The sequence below is a fragment of the Myotis nattereri genome (genome assembly GCF_964212035.1).
Source record: "Myotis nattereri genome assembly, chromosome: 9".
Taxonomy (NCBI): Eukaryota; Metazoa; Chordata; class Mammalia; order Chiroptera; family Vespertilionidae; genus Myotis; species Myotis nattereri.
Window position 1 is genome coordinate 54193471 of NC_138084.1, and position 21008 is coordinate 54214478.

The following is a 21008-nucleotide window of genomic DNA, read 5'->3' on the forward strand; positions in this document are numbered from 1 at the left end:
GGGAGGAGGGAGTAAGAGGTCAACCGAAGGACTTGTATGCATGCATATAAGCATAACCAATGGACATAAGACACTGGGAGGTAGGGGAGGCCGGGGGAATGTTAAGCAGTTAGGGGAGGGGGGGTGGTGGTGGGGGGGAGGATACATATGTAATACTCTTAGCCTATCTAATAAAGACGGAATATGAAAAAAAAAAAACCAAGGCAAATAAAGCATGACCCCTATCCAAGTAGAGTGAGAAGATGACAAATAAAACCACAAGTGTAGCTAGATGGATACAGAACCAGGACTCACATTCTGTGCCCAAGTTCTTAGCCAGTGTCATACTGCCTCTCAAACTGAAAATCTTGAGAAATTAGTACTGGAGCCAAACTGCTCCAAAGATTATTAATGGCATCTAAGCCTAGGTCCTTGGGGTGCACAAGTACTTATCCACATTTCTTGAGGACGTATCAATAATAAAAAGGACTTTATCCTTACAGGAAAGAAAACTCTTACAAAGATCTATCACTGATTCCTATAAATACTTCTTAGAACACTGATGAAACCATGAATGGGAAGGTCCTACAAAAGAAAACCAATCATAGCATGGTCTTTGCTCCAATTTTTGAAGATATCACCGTCAAGGTCGAAATCATGAAAAATTCCATTAGTTACTGGCATATTTTCCAACCTACTTAAGCAAGAAAAGGTGATTTTCATTAGCTATTTTATGGGTTTATTATTTTTCTTTGGCATATAAAATACTGATGAAATATACAAGATTTCAAATATTTTGCCATCATTTAATAAAGAAAACAAAAAAGCCAAACAAAAACCTATGGCCATGCCTATAAAATTTCATGTCTTCATTATTGGAAAGATTCTAACATGAATTCTTTCTTATCAATTCCTTCCTACTTGTGACTTTTCTAAAGTGCTTTAAAATTTATAGTTTTTAACAGCACATACACCTAACAAGAAAACTTTAGGGAACAACCTCAGCATCTTACATTTACTTGACAAAAGTCTGGCATTAGTAGACTGAGGTCAGGCTACTCTATAAGGAATCTATCACCTATCCATCCATTTATCGGCAAGCATTTATTGAGTGCCTTCTACATGAATGCCATGATATCATATGCTAAGCAGAATAATTTCTCAACGTGTAGTGTGAGGACCCACCCGCATCTTAATCACCTGGAGAACTTGCTGAAAACATATGTTCTTATATCTCATAGCATACGTCTCCCATAGTGGTTATAATTCCTGTTGCAAGTAACAGAAAACAATTTGGCCTTCCTTAGACAAAGAAGGCACTGTCTGGAAGGATATCAGGGGTTCTCAGAATTGACCAGAGATTAGAAACAAGGAAGCTTTAGTAAAACCACAAAAACATGTACAGGAATGACACTATAACTATCCCCAGTTCTAACTTTATCATTGCATCTCTGCTTAGATGGAAAGTTCTGAAAAAGAGCTTTCAGATGTTAGATTACTCTTCCTAACATTGGACACAGAGGTAGATTCCTCTAACGGAAAATGAAAATGAAAATGGGAAGTAGAGTTAAATGCTGGCTAGTCAAAACTGACAAATGCCTGTTACCTAACAGATCAGAACCTTTGAGGGTTGGGCTGGGGATTTTCTACATTTTTAAAACAAACTTCCAAATAATTATGAAGTATTCTAAAGTCTGAGAAATACCAATGTAAAGGATATGATCTATACCTTAGAATAGATTTAAACCAAGGTGGACAGCAGAGACATCTTATTTATGAAATTGAAGAAATATTCCAAGTCCCTAATCAGATGTTGTCTCTCTGCAGACATTGCACCCATCTCTACTCCTTGCCCTCATCAGCCACCTTTTCATTCAAAAATGAGCATCTTTATAAAAAGATACTATACTGATAGTCAATCACAGCACAATATAAGTATACACTCACTTTTATGGGAAAATGTATAGATGCATAAAAGCAAGTTGGGAAGATTCTACACCAACGTGTAAATAATAAAAAAGAAAATCAGTTAAAGCCAGAAGCAGTATCATTTTCACTATTGAGAATGAAGTTTGGCTGCTTTGTAGAGCCTACAGAGAAAAAAATGAACTAAAAGTTGAAATATATGCTGTAAGTTTCAGTTAAAACACTCAGCTGTATAATTTAAGTAGGAGCCTAATGAAGCTCCACACATTTAAAAAAATCAAACTACTAAAACAATATTAACTTATTTTGAATTTTGCTTGTAATTACAGAATATAACAGATATTGAGTCTTTATCAGTGCTTCTATAGCTTTTCTGATTATACAAATCACAAGGAATGTTGATTAAAAATACAATCTCTTAGCTTCCAAGCCTTGGAGTTTTTGATTTATCAGACCTGGGATGAGACCAGGGAAACTGTCTTTTTCACCAATGCCATATGAAATTCTTATTACTAGAGAAATTTAGGAAACAGGATTTTCTGTGAACAGTACCCAATTCCTGTACCCCAGAGGAACTTGGAAGGTACTAACTTTACTTGTACAATCAGTCTGTCAGGCACTGGGCTCAAGGCTTTCCACACCTCTTTTGGTCTTCGCAAGATTCCATAAAATAGAGAGTGTGTTACCCTTTCCAGGAATCAAACTCTGAAAGGTTGAATAACTGGAACAATACCACAAAACCAGGTCCACCTGTCTCCAAAGGCTCTGCCAGTCAGTCTCTAATTGCTTCTGCACATTGCCAAATCCTGTGTGTCAGAAAAGGAAAGGGGGAGGGCGGGGGGAGAGAATTTTAGCAAGTACACTTCAGTTTTTCAAGCTATTATTGACATATACAGCAAGTTTAAAAGTTAAATCTGTCTTTAAATTTTCTAGTTGAGATGTATAATTGTTCAAAAGAATCATGTAGAAGTCCCAGGGGAAGACCAAAAGGAATAGATGATCGTAAAACAGATGGAAGATTATAGTGGATTTCTATATTAATGTTATTTTGATAGAAAATATAGAGACCCTTTTGGTTGAGGAAGTAGAGGAAAGAGTAAATACTAGTATATCACAATATTTGAGGGGATCTGGTGAATTGTTGCTCTGAAGTTGGCAATTTAAACTATAAGGAGAGCATTCTTTTGATGGGTGCAACTCTTAATTCTGACTGAAGGAAGCAAGACAAAAGAAATGCACAGTCTGTACCTCCAACCTTTGTTCTGCATTAAATATGCTGGGAAGGGAGATTCTTCAAAAACTCATGATAAGCAGGCCTAGTTGTAAGAATCAGGTTGTCTTATACAAATGTAAGAATAATTGACCTGAGTTGAACTAGCTTTTTTAGAGAACACAAGCTGAGTTGAACTAATTTTTGTGCAAGCTCTAATGTTCCCTGGAAAAGCCCAGCAAACACAACCTTCAGGCCTTTGGTGCAGAAATGGGATAGGCCATGACAGGAAAGGGTGGAATATGTCAGCAAGTTTTTGTTGAAATGAATGTTCCCTTGCTTTTAATTTGTGGTGTTGGTCCAAATGTAGACAATAGTGATTATTTTTCAGTTTGTTTTAGGATGTGGCTGCTTCCTTGGCTTTCAGAATAATCCTACTTCCTTGTTTTCCTTGTATCAATATGTCATAATATTTCTGATTCACAGTTAGGAGAGGTGATCCTGGAAATAGACTAGTGTGGGTGTGGGGAAGGGGTGGGGGGAATTTATAGCTTAGGAGAGACCACAGTTTGGTAATAAACTTAACTCAGGGGAGCTTCCAAAGAGGTATTAGACCCATCAACCAGTAAGAGGACAGTTAAAGAAATGAGTCTGTATAATGAGAAGGCCATTATAAAGAAATCTGATAGACTGACAGGGCCAGGCTACAAAGCAGCATCAAAAACCATGTCCTTCTTATGTAGATACTAGCAGCCCAGTGCACAAAATTCGTGCAAGGAGCTCAACCCTAGCAGCTTCGGTGGCTTGCCTCGGCCCTCGCAGCCCTAGCTTTGTCTGGGAGGTCGTTCGGCTGTCCAGTCTAATTAGCATATTACACTTTTATTATTATAGATGATAGGCTAGAAATTAATCTAAGAGCTTTGTGTTAGAAAAGCTAAATAATATCACAGGGGAGATATTTAAATAGGGAGAGTAGTTTTGACTTCCAAAGCACAGTTTGCATATGAGGAAGCATCCTACTGATCATTATTTTAATGTTTTGTGTATATTGAATTTATTTCATTTACACTTAATGTTTTAACTAAAAACAGGTTTGAAGACCTGAATCTGTAAGTTAAGAATCTTAAAAAGGCCCTGTACTCAAAAGCTGAGAACTCCATATTAGAAAGTGTGATTTTTCTAGGTGTTCGCAGCCTGGATGCCTTGCATGCCTGAGATCAAAGGTTTCATTGTTCTTTGAGATCCTCCCAATTCTAAAAGCTATAAATCTATGAACCAGAATCTGAAGGGGAAGAAAAATAAAACCTTTTCTCTTTAGTATGTCTATATCTAAGAAACATTTCCAACTAGATTATACTATATCTTCATGCCATGCCATATTTTATCTATGTGCCAAATGAAAAATGTACTTGGAAATGTTTTGGTGGTCAATTATAACTCCATTCTGGAAAACTTCCTCTACCAACCACAGCTATTCAGACACATTTTAGAATGTAGATTAGGTGTCCAAGGAATACCCAGAAGGGTCCCTGAGGCCCTAAATGAACTCTTAGGAAAAACTGTAAATTGATTACAAACGCATCTGGGACTGGCACTGGTGCCTGCCCCTTTTTCTTGTAGATCTCTAAGCTAGCCACTGTGAGAGGATAATGGAAGCATCCTGTAATAGACAAACAAGTTTGCCTTTTAGACATCTCCATGTGACTGTGTCATAGGTCCATCATACTTAAAACCAAATGAAAACCAAATCCCTACAACGTGTTCTACCTCGTCTTGCCTGTCTCAGTAAATGGTACCACCATATGCACAGGAGTTCAAGTCCAAATATAGGACTCATTCTAGTTTCTGCTTTACCTCACTCCTCAAATCCAATTTATCAACAAATTTTAGAAATTTTGGCCCTAGCCAGTTTGGCTCAGTGGATAGAGCGTCGGCCAGTGGACTGAAGGGTCCCAGGTTCGATTCTGGTCAAGGGCACATGCCCAGGTTTTGAGCTTGATCCCCAGTACAGGGCATGCAGGAGGCAGCCGTTCAAAGATTCTCTCAGCATTGATGTTTCCATCTCTCTCTCCCTCTCCCTTCCTCTCTGAAATCAATAAAAATATATTTTTAAAAAAAGAAATCATGAACACAATTTTCCGAGGCAAATCCTGAATTTTACTATCATTACTATTACTATCCTACTCCAAGCCACCATCCTTGCTCATCTGGACTACTATAAAAGCTTTCTAACTGTTTTCACTCTTGTTCTTCTATACTCCATCCTGTAGCCAGAAGATAGAATCATCCTGTAAAAACACAAATCAGTCCATATCTCTTCCTTCTTATTTCAACCCCATCTAAGGCTTCCCCCTATAACTACAATATAGCCAGTAGTCTTACAATATCCTATAAGATCCTACATGATCTGGCCATGCCTACCTCTACAGTATCAACTCCTACCTATCAGCCCTTTGTTCAATTCACCTTAAATACAGTGTCCTTTTCCTGTTGTCTCATGAACCTGTACACCAACTCCTCTATACTCAGTGCCTTGGGTTGCTGTTCCCTCTGATTGATATGCTTTTCCCCAGGCCTTCTTATAGCTATCTCCTTCTCATAATTCGGGTCTCAGCTCAGTTACTAGCTCCTCAGAGAAGCCTTCCCACCTCTCCTCTCACTATTCATTAGATTTATTTCGGAATTTGAATTTTTTAACTATATGCATCTCTTACTTTGGTTTTTTAATTAAGGTAAAAAAAAATCTACATATAATAGCCTAGTCACTATTATATCACTTTGTTTTCTTTGTTGCAAGCATCATTATCTCAAATTAATTTTCTTTATTTATGAGTTTGTTTATTTTGTGTTTCCCACTACAGTGTAAACTCCATGAGGGGATATTTGTTTCAATGACCCTATGTCTGCCATGGCAACAGGTACTTACAAGATCTTTCGTACATTGTAGACTCTCAATAAATATTTGTTAATTGAGTAGATTTCATTCACCTAAGAGAGCAGTACTTTCCTTTTGGCTGAGAATGGTCACATGAATTCATTTAGAAAGAATGTTTTAATGAAATATTTTGTTCAAATTGTTTGCATATTAATACCTGTGCACATGGAATGGTTCTTTGATATAACTGAGAAATTGTCAACATATAGAGCTTATAAGAAATGTGGCAAATAGTATCTTTATTCATTTCAGCACATCAATGGTGAGGTTCCTATCAAAGTGAAAATTGAAAAGCAATGTTGATTCGGTTCTGACAGCTAATATCTGCTTTCTGCTTTCTAGGCAGTGGTGAACTGTGTGGAATTTCTGATGCTGGAGATGAAACCAGAATATCAGAATGCCCTAGGCTGGTTCGCAGCACAATTAAAATGGAAGAATAAGAGGCAAGGACAATTGGTTATGAAAATACGAGGAAGTGGTTAGGGCAAGTGGTTTAGAATTAGGGCTTTGAAAAATAAGATCTCTCATTGATTAGGTGCCTACTATGTGTCAGGCCATTGTCTATAATCCTTATAGAAACAATTCACATAGGTATTGTTTCCCCATTTTACAAATGAGTAAACTGAAGATCAGTGGGCTAAATGATTTGTCAAAGCCACATAGCTGTGTAAAAAGTATAGCAATGGCCCTAGCCTGTGTGGCTCAGTTGGTTGGGCAACATCCTGTGCACCAAAAGGTTGCCAGGTCAATTCCTGGTCAGGGAACATGCCTAAGTTGCTGGCTGGATCCCCAATAGGGGGCATGTGCTCTCTTCACTCTCTAAAAATCAATAAACTTTTTTTTAAAAGAAACTAATTCTTGCCCAGCCAGCATGGCTCAGTGGTTGAGCATCGACCTATGAACCAGGAGGTCACAGTTCGATTCCCAGTCAGGGCACGTGTCCGGCAGGCTCGATCCTCAGTGTGGAACCTGCAGGAGGCAGCCGATCAATGATTCTCTCTCATCATTGATGTTTCTACCTCTCTCTCCTTCTCCTTTCCTCTCTGAAATCAATAAAAAAAATTTTTTAAAAGAAACTAATTCTTAAAAAATAAAAGTAGAGCAATTGCTTAAACTAGATTTTTTCAAATTCCAAAGCTGACAAGCTTTCCACTGCACACTGTCTTCCTGGTGATGATATACACCATTTATGTCTGTGATTCCTGGCACTAAGTTTGGGGCCTGGCATAGCTTCCTAATGGAATTATGCCTAGCTGGACAATAAATGCTTCTGCTGCCATGGAGGGGCGACCTTAGTGAGGTGTCCAAGCCCAACTGGGTCCAAGGTTTGCTGACTAAGCAGGTTTCATGCCTGGTGTTCGCTGAATCTCTCCCTCCTCACTTTCTTTCCCAGCATTCCCCTGCAGCTCACCTCTACCTCTGTCTGCTAATCTAAGCATCCGCCAGGCGCTAATGAAAAAGCGACTCTGGCCATCCTGTGAAGGGAAGAGGCAGCTCAGCAACATCGCTGCTGAGAGCCTTGGCGGCTTTAGTGGTGTATTCCGAGGAGCTGATGTGTGCAGCCCACAGAGAGAAATAGGTAAAATGCAAAACGGAAGAGGAGGATAAGTGTAAGAGGAAAATCTTCCTGACAGAGATGAATTAGTTATAGGACTAACTCCCCAAGGGAAGAGATGTGGCTCCATTCCCTAACGCCCACACAGAAAACATGCTATAGAGGGCAAGCGGGAGACAGAGGGGACATTAATGACTAATAGGCGCTTTCCACCTCTGAGTTTTATGAAGATAAATGATCCACTTTTGAATGGCGGAAGAAATAAAAATGGGGAAATGGAGCTGACTAAGGCACTACAAAGATGAAGAGGATTGGAGGTTCTTGGCCCTCATGCTGAGTGAGGAAAATCACTTCTTCCAACTGGGGCAGTGGTCGGCAAACTGCAGCCCCTTGAGTGTGGCTCTTCCACAAAATACCACGTGTGGGTGCACACGTACAGTGCGATTGAAACTTCGTGGCCACACTCAAGAAGCCAAAGAGCCGCATGTGGCTCACGGGCCGCAGTTTGCCGACCACTGAATGGGGGAATGCAGAGCTGAGCAGTTCAGAGTTTTGAATTGTGAGTTAAGGCTCTGCCACTTGCCAACTGTATGAACCTGAGCAAATTAGCCTTTCTAAGCTACAAAGTAAGAATAATGCCTTATTCTATTGGGTTTTTTTCACTGTATAATAGGGATAACACCATTGCAAAGGGTTCTTGTGAAAATTGAATGAAATAACTCATGTAAAAACAGTGCCTACCATGTAGTAAGTACTCCATTAATGACAGTAATTATTATTGGGTCATAGCTTTGTGTGAGGGGGAATATTTTGGGTCTTTATCATCTATGTCAGATTGTGGGGACAATTCTTCCCTTTAAACTTAACAATAATGCCTCCTGGTTTAAACATTTGCTGTGTTGATATCTCACACCCTAACTGCTGATTTGGCTTCAGCTTACAGGGAAGATGAACCCAAAATAATAGGTACTGCTTTTACTCTTAGGCAAACTTGCCAAATAGCAGCTCAATCCATGTTGATACTCCATATCATTCTGAGGATACAGCCACCTCCCTGTGGAAGATAAAGCTAATAGCACTGTACAGTATTCAGTCTTTTACAGTTTACAAAGTACTCTTATCTGGAAAGAGCTACTGTCTTTATTTTACAGATGAGGAAACAGAGACTTAAAGAACTGAAGCAACTTGATTAAGATGACATAGATAATTCCTTGGTGGAGCAGGGAACCACACCCAGCTCCCCTGACTCCAAGTCGGGAGCTCTTTTATAAGGTGTTGCAGGGGGTGTGAATAGGTAGCAGATTAAAAAGCTAGTTGCTCCTGCCCTGGCAGGGTAGCTCAGTTAGTTGGAGTGTCTTCACATGTATCAAAAGATTGCCGGTCAGGCCGCATACCTAAGTTTCCGATTTGATCTCTGGTCAGGGCATGTCTAGGAGGCAACTGATCGATGTTCCTATCTCTAAAATTGATATTTCTCACCCTAGCCGGTTTGGCTCAGTGGATAGAGCCTGCAGACTGAAGGGTTCCAGGTTCAATTCCTGTCAAGGGGCACATGCCTAGATTATAGTCTTGATCCCCAGTGTGGGGCCTGCAGGAGGCAGCCGATCAATGAATCTCTCTCATTATTAATGTTTCAATCTCTCTCTCCCTCTCCCTTCTTCTCTGAAATCAATAAAAATAAAAAAAATAAAAAAGCTAGTTGCTTCCAGTCATAAAAACATTGAATTTTCAGAATAGGATGGAGCTTTCAGATTACCTAACACTATGGTTTCTCACTGTGTCCAGGGAATCTAGTAGGAGATAGGGAGAGCCAAGCAGGAGGTTGGAATTGTATGCAGTTCATCTTTTATCAATTAAATTTATAGCATTACAATGTACTTCTTCCTTGGAAAAGAAGAAGAGTGTATGAAAACCCCTAATCTAGTTCAACTATTTCATTTCTTCAAGAAGGATATGGAGGTCCTGTCTGGTTAAGGAACTTGTTGAAATCTCATAACTAGGGGCAGAGCTAGGACGAGCCCTCAGGCCTAGTCCCCTGTGTATTTGATAAGCATGCCATCAATCTTTCCAAATATTTTGTCATTCTCTAAATGTTTTTCTTTAATTACCTCAGACAAGTCACTTACTAGTGACAATCAAATAATCAAGGAGAAATTAGTCGCTCCTGATGACTCACTATGTGATGTTGGATCAATCCATTGGTCTCTGGACCCTCAGCTTTATCACAGATAAAATGGGATGATAATTCCTGTGTAGGCAACTCTCAGTGGAGTTGTTGTGATGACTGTAAAAGAGAACAGGTGGAGTTTCACAGGGTTCTTCCAGGGAAGGAGACTCAGCCAGTTCATTATCTTATTACTTACAAGTGCCTACCAAGTATGTCATTGCTTCTAAGGTGATCTCTGTAATTTATCACCCTTGTTTGTTTCTTGTTCCTTATTTAAGAGGGCAATGTACTTTATTTTTGTAACCATATCAAGTACTACCTGTTTATGTAATAGCCTTAAAAACATCTTATCACATTGGTTTTCTGATAAACTTTTGTGATTTCTTACTACCTGCATGTGGAAAGTAAATCTTATAAGGTTAAATACTTTTCATTCTAGATAAGTTATCACTATCGGATTCCAGCAAGCCTGGGGAGCCCTGAGCCAGATGAAATCAAAGGACTTATGTGCAGGTTTCAGAGTTGGGATCCTCCCACCTAACTGGAGGTTTCTCTTCCTTCGACAAGGAATACTGAGAAAACACTCCCATGACCTTCAGGCTGATCTTGTAAGCGGTCTTGTGACTTTGACCAGGTTCTTTATCTCTCTGAGCTATCTCTCACTTGTAAAAGGCAGATAGTTGCCTTCCCTTTCTACCTCACAGGGCTGTCAGGAATCAAAAAAGAGAACACAGGGTGGGTGGCATGTTTTTAAAACTGTGAAGTGTATGCTAACTAAAAGAACTGTTATTTTTAGAAATGTGTAAAATACTACAATTATTTATAACTAGTAGCCCTGTGCACGAATCTGTGCAGAAGTAGCTCGCTGCCGCTTGCCTCAGCTGGCCACCCACTACTACCACCGCCACTGGTAGCTCTCCGCTGCTCATAGCTCACTGCCGCACTCTCCTACAGCCCTTCGCCTAATGGCCCGCCCTCCTGTAGCTCTCCCAGCTCATAGCTTACTGCCCCACCCTCCTGTAGCTCACTGCCCTTTCCTCCTGTAGCTCTCCACCACTTGTAGATTGGTTGTGACATTATGGTGTAATGGATAATTAGCATATTCCTCTCTTATAATATAGGATGTGCATTTCAACTACTTCTTCTCAACTTGTTAGAAATACCCACTTGGACTAATCAACTACTCGGGTTGAAGAAAGATGTTTCAATTTATGCTGATTTCCATGAAGAAAGTCAAGGGGCAACTGAGCAAGGCACAGTAAAAACTAGAGAATTACCTACTTAATTGACATTTATCACAAAACAGAAAGTATTTTTATGTTTTCAATTAAGAACATTTAAATTTTCTTAAAAAAAGAAATTAGCATGGCCGGCATGGTTCAGTCATTGAGCATCAACCTATGAACCAGGAAGTTACAGTTTTTGATTCCTTGTCAGGGCACCTGCCTGAGTTTTGGGCTCAATCCTCAATATGGGGCATGCAGGAGGCAGCAGATCAATTATTCTCCCTTATCATTGATGTTTCTATATCTCCCTCTCGCTTCCTCTCTGAAGTCAATAAAAATATTTGTTTATAAAAAGAAATTAAGCAGATCTTTATCCCAAATTCTACTCTGGATACTCCAAATTTTTAACTTCATCTCTTAGAGAATAGCATTTGATGCTTACCCATGTTGATACTTTAAAAAATTTGGACCTTGTTTCCATTATGCATGTAAGCCAGCCACAGAAGCCAACCAGTATTTTAAGACTGCAGTGTTTACTAATGGATGTCTGGCTAGAAACTGTTGGCAGAATCCTGGCAGAGACTTCCACTAATGATGTGGAACTACACTGCACAATCATGTCCACGTGCATTAAGTCTATCCACGACTGTCATGATTTGCAGTGGAACCAGAAACAAGCACCCCCAAAAGTCCTGGGATTTTCCTGGAGGATGCATTATGTCAGAACTGGTTCAGACCCTCCCAAAGTCATTGCCACAGCCATTCATTTCATTTAGGCATTCTTTACAAAAATGACTTCAGAATACAGTGGATATCAGACTCTTTTGCAGAATATTTAGAGACATTAAGACAGAATAGCCTATATATGGACCAAGCCAGAAAAATTTATGAAACATTTTCTTAAAAACCACAAGTACTTTTCTTGTGCATCCACTGAGATCCCCAAGATATATGGATATTCAATCCATCCTCCCACCCCCTACCCCAGGAAACCTATTGTCTGTTAGGCATTATCATTTTCATCCCTAGTTGTAGCTAGAACTAGGAGCATCAGAAGTCATTCCTCAATAAGGAAGAAGAATGATGACATCCATTTTGACTCTCTGGACATTGTTACTGTATCACTCTTCTGGGGGAGAGTAATTTCTGTTTATTAAAAGAGAGAGATTCCAAACTTAGATACGTGGGAAGTCATTTGATATGTATTAGAATTCAAGTCATTCACATAGTCCTAAACATTATGATTAATAAGAAGCTAAGCAAGGAAAATGAATAACAGCAATTCTTTAAAATGGAAGAATAAAGGAATAGTTTGTTGTTATGTATTAGTATTACTTACTATTAAAGATGCCAAGACACTGTCATCAGATTTCTCTCCCTTCTACCTAGTTCTTAGACCTCTAAGGAATCTTCATTCCATTTTCTCAAATTAGATGCTGCTTCAAAAATTTTAGAAGTAAACCATGAAATCAGGACACTAGAGAAGCATTAATCTTTTGCAGATTGATGTTGAATCAACATCTTTATCCCATATTAATAAGAAAAGGTTCTATGTCTCTCCCTTCTTCCCTCCCTTTCTACTTTCCCCCTTCCGTCCTTTCTTCCTTCCATTTACCCTTCCTTTTTCCCACTCATATGGCCTTATGGTGCTCTTTATGTCTATGACAACATTTCAGTGGAAGGGGACCCTCAGGAAACAGTGTGCTAACATGCTGTGTGGTCAGACAAAGAGATGTATTTGTGAGGCCTGATGCTGTAGTCGCTATGGCTCCCATACATCCTTTATGAAGATCTTTGTGCCTCAGTTGTTAAAACAGTTATAGTCAAAGATTATCCTTTTAATATTTAACATTGTCAAAGTTAATATATACCCTTTACTTTTCAACATTGTCAGTGTTAACACAAACCTTTTAATGTTTAACATTTTAAAAGTTAATATAAACTGCATTAATGTTTCTCAGTTGACCAAACACAGGAATGACCACTATGAACTAGTTGTGTCTGTAGTTTTTCCAGTAGGTAGCCAGTAAAATTTTTTTGGTGATGATATTGTCAGCAGTCATAACGATATCTACCATTATTCTTAGCATTATTTTGTATACAAAGTACTATTGTCCTGGGGGGGGGGGCCTGGAGGGGGTCCATGGAGAGAAAAGGGGAACATATGTAATACTTTCAACAGTAAAGATTTAAAAAGAACAACAACAAAGTACTGTCATCCTCAATACCTCATTTGAGATTCACCTTGGGCCACTGCTCACCAATCCAGGCTTCTTCCCCAATTGCCTCTACATCTCTTCATGTGCTGTTCTCCCTCTCCCTGGAGCTCCATATTCTGTCTATGCATCAGCTCCTTCCTTCATTCTCCCAAGTATAGTTAACACATGCTATTGTGTTATCCTAAGACTGCCATAACGAAGTACCACAAACTCAGTGGCTTAAACAACAAAATATTGTCTGAAAGTTCTGGAAGCTAGAAATCTGAAATTCAGATGTTGGCAGGGTTGGTTTTCCTGTGAGCTACAAGGGAGGAATCTGTTTCAGGCTTTTCTCCTTGACTTGTAGATGGCAGTATTCTTTCTGTGTCTCTTAATGTGGTCTTCCCTTTATGTATGTCTCTGAGTGCAAATTGCCCCTCTTACAAGGACACAAAACATATTGGATTAGGGCCCACTCTAATGATCTCATTTTAACTTGAATACTTCTGTAAAGACCCTGTCTCCAAATAAAGTGACATTCTGAGATACTAGATGTTAGGACTCAACATATCTTTTTTAGGACTCAACATAATCCAACCTGTAATACTAAGGCTTAAAGATAACACATGGAAAATGCAGAATAGAAAAGAAAAACAGACTGAATCTCAAGTGTCATTGTCATGGAATCCATTGGCTATGCCTGGTACAGGAGCTGATTCTCTCCCTCCTTATGTCCAATCTGCTACCATGTTTCTGGGGCCTGCTTACCACCCTGAATAGAAATAGGGTTATACACAACTTTCACTCCCTGTGACAGTTAATTTTATGTCTCAATTTGACTGGGCTACCGGGTGCCCAGATATTTGGTCAACCATTATTCTGAGTGTTTCTGTGAGAGTGTTTTTGGGTGAGATTAACATTTAAATCAGTAGACTCTGTAAAGCAGATTGCCCTCCATAATATGGGTGCCCCTCCCAATCATTTTCAGGCCTGAATAGAAAACATAGCTAATTCTCCCCTGAGTCAGAGTTCTCCTGCCTGACAGTCCTCAAACTGGAACATCAGCTCTTCCTGCCTGATGGCCTTGGACCTGTCACAGCAGCTCTTCCTAGTTCTACAGCAGCTTCCAGCTTTAAGGCTCGAACTGGAACATTAGCTCCGCAAAATGTGTAAACACACATACATACATACGCAGGCACAAGTACACAATATTGGTTCTGTTTCTCTGGAGAACCCTCATACACTCCCTAGGACCAGGTCCTACCTAATGAAGAAAAATCACAAACAACATAAGTATCCCTTCAGGATTGCAACCTATCTGTCACAGAGCCAGCCCTTTATCTTACTAAATACCCAACTCTCCTAATCCTAAGCTTTACATATGGGTTATTCAACTGGTTTTCAGTCATCTTTATGACTGAAAATGCTCTCCCATTGGTCTCTCCAAGAAAAAAGCAAAGGCCTTCCCCCAAATACAAAATTCAGCTGCTAATCTTAGAATTGAGAAATTCTGAGGCCCTAACCAGAACTCTGTGCTATGTTCACAAAACTTCTCACATGTTCTTTGCAAACATTATAAATCGTTGAGGACTTTCTCAAGTTCTCTTTATCTGATTTCCTTTAGGCCTTTTCATGCAACTAAACCAGTGATTTTCAATCTTCTTTTAAATCTCATGGTACTCATAAACTAATGACTGAAAATCTGCAGCACACCAAAAAAAAAAAAAAAGTATATATTGCCTATGTAACACACACACACACACACACACAAAATAGGTATAATTGTCATTCATTCACACCAAATGGCTGTTGTTGTGTTGATTCTTGTCATTTTTTTCATTTGGCAACCTAGTGGAAAAGAGGTCAGTGCCCTTGATTAAATAAGTCCTGCAGCACACTGATTGAAAATTGCTGAACAAGACAATTCCCTTATCAACTGTCTTTTATACTTAATATTGTATATGTGTGACTTTGTACAAAGAATTAGCTTTGTCTAATTAAGACACAGCACAAACCATTCCAAAGTTTAAAAAGAACTGAACCAAATCAGACTCTTGAAAGAGTATCTCTAGGCTGGAAGGGGACAAACAACACCCCCTGACTCTGTGGCTTGACCTGCATCTTTACTTTGGGTTTCTGTTTTCCAGATTCTCTCTGTCACCACAGCACCTGTTCATGCCTCACACCAGGCTGTGTGGTTCCCCTTTAAAAACTTCAGTGTGGACAAAAAATGTTTTCCCTCGGCATAACTGAGACAGGCTGGTATTTTCAAGACAGCTTTACTAAACATGAGGGAAAACAGAGAAGAACTAATTACAGAAAACATACACGGTATAAAATTAGCCAAGTTTCCAACTGCAGGTTTCTGCTTCTAAAAATTCCATCGGAAGTAGGAAAGCATTCCTGGGCCTCAGCCTCATTTACCCTTACTCAACCACATCCCTTAATTTTGTTATATCCTGTCTGGACTGCTTCTCTCCCACCTCCAACACCTCATCTATTTCTGAGTCCTATAATATTGAGCTGCTTCCTTGATGTTTTGAACCCATATTTCAAAGAAAAAAACACAAATTAACTTTTAAAACTATCATTCTCCCAATAAAAATATCCCAGACTTCCAAAGACCTGCCAAAATGCCTGCTTATAAGAGATTTTCAAGTTTTGGCATTGAAGATCCACTGGCTTTCAAACATTGGCTCCTCTCAATACTGATATTAAGCCAGCATAAATCAGAATAGCGGATGTTCCCTGGGATAATGAATATTCTTTACAATGGTAGGTAGGGTTCTGTGGTCAAATAAATTTGAAGAATATTCGGTTAAACTAAGTTTCCCAGTTCTCTCCACTGTATAATTTCTCAAGCCTTTTCAAGTCATTAACAAATATATATTGAACACCCATTATGCTCCAGGAACTGCTGTAGGTACTGAGAAAACCCCAGTGAATAGTGAACAAAATGGTTAAGTTCCCTGCCCTGCCTTCATAGAATTTACTTTCTAGGTGTGGTTCCCTCCTCCGCCTCCCGCCCCCCCCCCCCCCCCCCCCCCGCCGCCCAAAAGTGAACAAGCAAACAAGTAAGATTTCAAATAATGGTAAGGGCTGAAGACCTTAAGAGGAAATGTTATAGGGGAAAACTGAAAGTGGGGAAACCCAAGTGGCAGGGAGAACAGGGAATCCTCAGACCTGGCAGGAAAAGCTTAGCATGTTGGAGGAAGAGAAAATAGCTGAGAAACTGAGGAGGAAAGTGCATGTGATGAGGTATGATCTTAAAGGCCTCAGTAAGAAGAAAGACTTGATTGTTGATGCAATGGAAAACAATTTGAAGGGTTTTAAGCCTTGGCACAATCTAATTTACAATTAGAAGGAAAAGTAATCTCCTTGGCTGTTGTGTAGAGAATGGAATTTAAAGGTCAAGATTACAAGTGGAAACCAGTTAGGAGGCTCTTGCAGTAGTCCATCTGAGTGATAATGATGGGGTTGTCAATGTGATAGACAGAAGAGGATGGCGTCAGCCTGGTATTGAGAAGTAGAGCAACAGGGCTTCCTGATGGGTGAATGTGGGAAATGGGGATCAGAGAGAAGACAGTGATGACGTCTAGCTGTGGGCTTGAGCAGTTAATTACATGGTGGTGTTATTGACTGAGCTGGGAGAGACTAGGGAAGCAAAGTCTCGAAGGGGTGAGGAAAATCAAGAGATCATTTTATTCAGGTGAAGTTCAAGGTACCTATTACACATGTAAGAGGTGCTATCAAGTAGACAGATCTTATATATCTATGAGGCTGGAGCTCAGGAGAAAGGTTTGAGATATAAATTGGGAAATCATTAGCATATAAATGGCATTTAAAGTCACAGAACTAGATGACATCTCCTAGGGAGAGTGTACAGAAAAGCTGAGGCCCCAAGCCAAGCCCCGCGGCACTTCAAGAGTAGCAATCTGGTACAGAGGAGGAGTCAGCAGAGAAGACTTTCAACATGTTAGTGTGCATTAATGACTCCCTAAGAGGCACTTCCCAGGCTAATTTGACCTTGAACCTTTTGTCACATAGCATCTCCCAGGACGAGAGTGCTAAGGAAAACATTTTGGAAAATACTGTTCATAGTCTCCTAGCTACGCTCCATTGTGGTATAATATGTTAACTTTTAAGGCAGATAGGCAGGTCTTCTCCCTCCAAGTAGAGAGGTATTTTAGTAAAAGCCCAGCAGCTGCTAAACCAAACACTGCCCTGATGACCCAGGCCAAAAACTATACCTGCAGGAAGCGCAGCGTGCCAGATGCAGGGAGAAAGAAAGGAGGGCTGTCCCACCGTCGCCTCACCGAGCCAAATGTAATATAGAAAAGGCAGTTTTCAGCCTTTTTATATTAATAACGTAAAGCCTTTTACATGTTCCACCATCGCTCAATGAGCCAAAGCTCACACGCTGGCAGTTTTTATTCTTTTTACCTTAGTAACGGTTTTTTGTTGGTTTTTTTTGAGGAGTGAGAATAAAAGTCTGAGACCCAGGGCATAAATGTTCGTGTGTGTGTGTGTGTGTGTGTGTGTGTGTGTGTGTGTGTGAATTATGTAACTTTTTTCAGCATACTAGCATTTGGATGTTTCTGCACATATATACTCTACCAGTGTTCTTGATGCTCTGGAAGGAGTTCAGTTAGATAAATATATTTTTCTCTATTTTCTGGTTAGGTCTTTTATGCTTTTGCTTTTGTTTTAAGGAACAGAAACTCAGGCATATTATTGGAATCTGAGAAAACTCTAAGAACAGGTTTCTCTCTAGGATGCATTTTTCCTTTCTCTCTCTCCTCCCTCTCCCTCTCCCTCTGCTTCCCCTTTTCCCTCCCCCTCTCCTCCTCTCTTTCTCTCCCTCTCTCTCATACACACACACACACCCCACACAGGTTCAGAGGCTGGATGGTTTTTCTCTCTAGTGTCTCTGAGACCTCTCACTTTTTACCGTTATGCACTAAGAAATCATAATAAAATCCTCTACATTTGCATACCATCATCAAAGTGGAGCACCCATGCTATGGACTAAATGTTTGTGTTTCTGTAAAATTTTTATATTGAAATCCTACCCTTCAGTGTGAAGGTATTAGGAAGCGGGGTCTTTGGGAGACAATTCGGTCATGAGAGTGGAGCCCTCAAGAATGAAATGAGTGCTTTTATATGCAGAAACACGAGTGATGATCTCTCTCAGCCAAGTCAGGATACAAGGAGAACAGAGCCATCTGTGACAAGGAGGAGTTCCCTCAGCAGACACCAGATCTGCGGGGGCCTTGATCTTGGACTTCTGGCCTCCAGAACTGTGAGAAATAAACGTTTGTTGTTTAAGCCACCCAGTCGGTCTATGATATTCTGCTATAACAGCCTGAACTGACTGAGATGACACGCTGAGTCTTGGAGGTTTGTTTTATAAAAGAGGAGACTAAGGGAGGAGAGACACGACCCAGTGGAAGGAGCCCTCGATGGGTTTGATAAACCTGAATTCTGCTCTTGTGTGACTATAGGCAGGTGGCTTCATCTGGGCCTCCGGTTTCTCTTCTGCAAGGGGAGGAGATTGGGGAGGGATGAGTGAACTTCAGGATGCATCTTTCAGCACTTACAGTCTGACTTTGGATTTGGAGGGCTGAGGGCATGCAGTTAGGTGGTTCATGACAGAGAGGGAACCACATTTTCTATCACCTGGCCCAGTGTTTTGTTTGGTTTCATTATATCACAATGCATTTCCATCAAATATTTTTTTTACCTCAAACCATTTTCCTCATCTATTTGGATTGCTGTGAAAACACTGTAGGAAGGCAGCATTGTGCCGCGAAAAAATTATAAACTTTGAAGCCAATGAGACCTAGGCTTAGATCTAGGTCTACTTTCAGCTTTGTGAGCTGGCAGCAGTTACTAACCCCTTCTCAGCCAGTTTCATCATCTGTAAGACGGGTGTATGTAATGCCTGTCTCCTAGGGTTGCTGATCAGATTGAGACTGTATCTACAAGGCATCATGGCCATACTAGGTACCAATATTTTGTCTTAGTCCTTTCGGGCAGCTATAACAGAATACCATGGACTGGGTGGCTTAGACAAAAGAAATTTTTTCTCAACTTGGGAGGCTGAGAAATATAAAACAAAGGCATCTTGATCTGGTGTCTGTTGAGAGCCTGCTTCTTGGTTTGCAGATGACAGAAAAAAAGGCTAGCTGAGTCTTGGCCTCTTCTTTTTGTTTTATTTTTTCGGGTTCCCAGTGCAATTTTAAGTTATTTTCATAAGTACCCAATTTGAAATTAATAGAGAAACTGGGTAAGTATGATGTGGTTTTAACATGTGTTAGGTTTTAGTTAAATACAGTGTATATGAACATGTCATTATTATGCTAATTAGCATCTATCGCTACTCTTTACTGTGCAAAATAAACTTGAAATTATACATCCTGTGGTGGTATAATTTAAAGATCTTTGATATGATACCAACAACTTTCAAATTCTGGTCACAAACTGCATATGTATTGTAAGAGTATTAAAATACGCCTTTTTGAAAAATAATAAGATGACCATTTTGTACCTAAATAAGGTTTCACAGAAAGATATGAAATACTTTAGCATATAAAAGTAGTTGCCACTTCCCATATGGACTTCCTTCTTTTTATTTTATTTTACTCTTATTGTTGAAACTATTAAATGTCCCTCATTTCTACCCCTTTTGTCCACCTCCACCCAGACCCTGCCCTTCCCCTCCCTCTGGCCCTCACTGCACTGATGTCTGTATCCATGGGCTATGCACATATGTTCTTTGGTATTCTCTTCACCTTCTTTCATCCAGTCCATCCCACCCGCCTCCCCTCTGAGATCTGTCAGTCTGTGCCATGTACCCATGCCTCTGGTTCTAAGGCTGAAGAAGAAATATATATATATATATATTACCTTTTCTTTATCCATTTGTCTGCCACAGGACACTTAGGTTACTTCCATACCTGGCTTTTGTTAAGTGCTGCAATGAACATGGGAGTACAGATATCTCTTCGAGATCCTAATTTCAATTCCTTTGGATATATACCCAGAAGTAGGATTGCTGGATCATATGCTAGTATTAATTTTTTGAGGAACCTCCATTTGGATTTCCAAAATGGCTATTTTATGTATTAATTAACATTCCTATCAACAGTGCACAGGGTTCTTTTTTTCTTCACATCCTCGCCAACATTTGTTATATTTAGCTTTTTTTATAATTGCCATCCTAACAGGTATTAAGTGATATTTTATTATGATTTTGATTTGCATTTCCCTAATGTTTAGTGATGTTGATTGAGCATCTTTTCATAAACCTATTGCTCATTTTTATACCTACTTTAGAAAGTCTGTTCTGTTCCTTTGCCCATTTTTTAATCAAATGGCTTTCTGCTATTGAATGGTAGAAGTTCCTTATATATTTTGGATAGTAACCTCTTATCAGATAGATAGTTTGCAAGTCTTTTCTTTTATTCCATAGATTGATTTTTCGTTTTGTTGATTTTTTTCCCTTTACTTTGGGGGTTTTGTGCTTGTACTTTGGGTATCATAAAAAACAACAATAACAAAAATGCATTGCCAAGATTCATGTCAGCACCCTTCTACCCTCCCTTTTTGTCTAAAAGTTTTATGGTTTCAGGTCTTACATCTAAGCCCTTAGTCCATTTTGAGTTGCTTTGTGTGGTGTAAGATAAGGATCCAATCTCATTCTTTTGCATGTGAACATACAGTTTTCCCAATACCACCCAGGCTTGAGGTTTTATTTTATGCCATATTATATAATCTAAGTCAAGTCTCTTGTGATCTCAACTTTTGTTC

The 21008-nt window shown here is 39.6% G+C and overlaps 1 pseudogene across 1 annotated transcript in view; it reads left to right on the plus strand.

Annotated features, from left to right (window-relative positions):
* Positions 1 to 549: 549 nt before the first annotated feature.
* LOC308525513 (ras-related protein Rab-11A-like) overlaps positions 550 to 21008 on the plus strand; it is a 29078-nt pseudogene continuing 8619 nt past the window's right edge. Inside the window, exons 1-2 of the transcript in view lie at positions 550 to 627; positions 6393 to 6493. The product of the transcript in view is annotated as a ras-related protein Rab-11A-like (transcript). The remainder of the gene's footprint in view (positions 628 to 6392; positions 6494 to 21008) is intronic.